This window comes from Meleagris gallopavo, unplaced genomic scaffold (assembly GCF_000146605.3).
Source record: "Meleagris gallopavo isolate NT-WF06-2002-E0010 breed Aviagen turkey brand Nicholas breeding stock unplaced genomic scaffold, Turkey_5.1 ChrUn_random_7180001845413, whole genome shotgun sequence".
In the NCBI taxonomy this organism is placed as follows: domain Eukaryota; kingdom Metazoa; phylum Chordata; class Aves; order Galliformes; family Phasianidae; genus Meleagris; species Meleagris gallopavo.
This window is the reverse complement of record NW_011113571.1, coordinates 1-668: the sequence shown is the minus strand read 5'-3', so window position 1 is coordinate 668 and position 668 is coordinate 1. Positions and strand designations below refer to the sequence as shown.

Genomic DNA, 668 nt, shown 5'->3' with positions numbered 1-668 from the left:
GCGGCGCAGCTCGTTCTCCGCCAGCGTGGGCTCAGGGATCTCAGCTGGGGAGAAACGCCCTTCAGCAGCCACACAGCAGACAGCCTGCTGCTCTCCTGCTCTCAAGGAGGCTGCTTTCTACAAGAGGGGAAAAAAAAGAGTCCTTATTCTCTCATGCACATTGGTGTTACAGGCTGACTTAGAGAGCTGTTCTGAAGATATCCTTGCTCTATTGACCCAATAACAAAGAAGGACACAAAACTCGCAGCTGCGGCGTCTTTTACCGCCTGCCGAGGAAAAGATTCCTCAAACTTGAGCATCGCTCCACTTGCAGGCGAGGGGAGCAGGAGCTGAAAAGGACAGGGGGACATAAAATAAGGGAAAAGCTTAACAGAGAGCAGATCTGGTGCGGACAGTGACACAAGCTGTGTCTCAACAGCACTGCCTTAGCGCACGCCTACATTAGGCACACCTACCTTGCAAGGGCCACACAGGAAGCTTGGGACACAGGCACCTATTGCTCCCCCGAGTCCCAACTCCATTGCTCAGCCGCTCCTCCATGTTCTGCAACAGAAAAGTCACAAGACGGAAATTCAATTCATCGCAGACGTCACCAACCCTCCCTTCTCAGGGCAGTGGCACTCATTTCCCTGCATGATAAATCAGGGCAGAGTGAGCAGCTTACCGAG

At 53.1% G+C, this 668-nt stretch overlaps 1 long non-coding RNA gene across 1 annotated transcript; it reads right to left on the bottom strand.

Moving 5' to 3' along the window:
* Positions 1–618, bottom strand: LOC109364321. The gene is made up of 3 exons (XR_002110314.2): positions 456–618; positions 217–329; positions 1–117 (listed from the first exon to the last, which is right to left on the bottom strand). It is a non-coding gene; the product is annotated as an uncharacterized LOC109364321 (long non-coding RNA).
* Between the last annotated feature and the right edge of the window lie 50 nt (positions 619–668).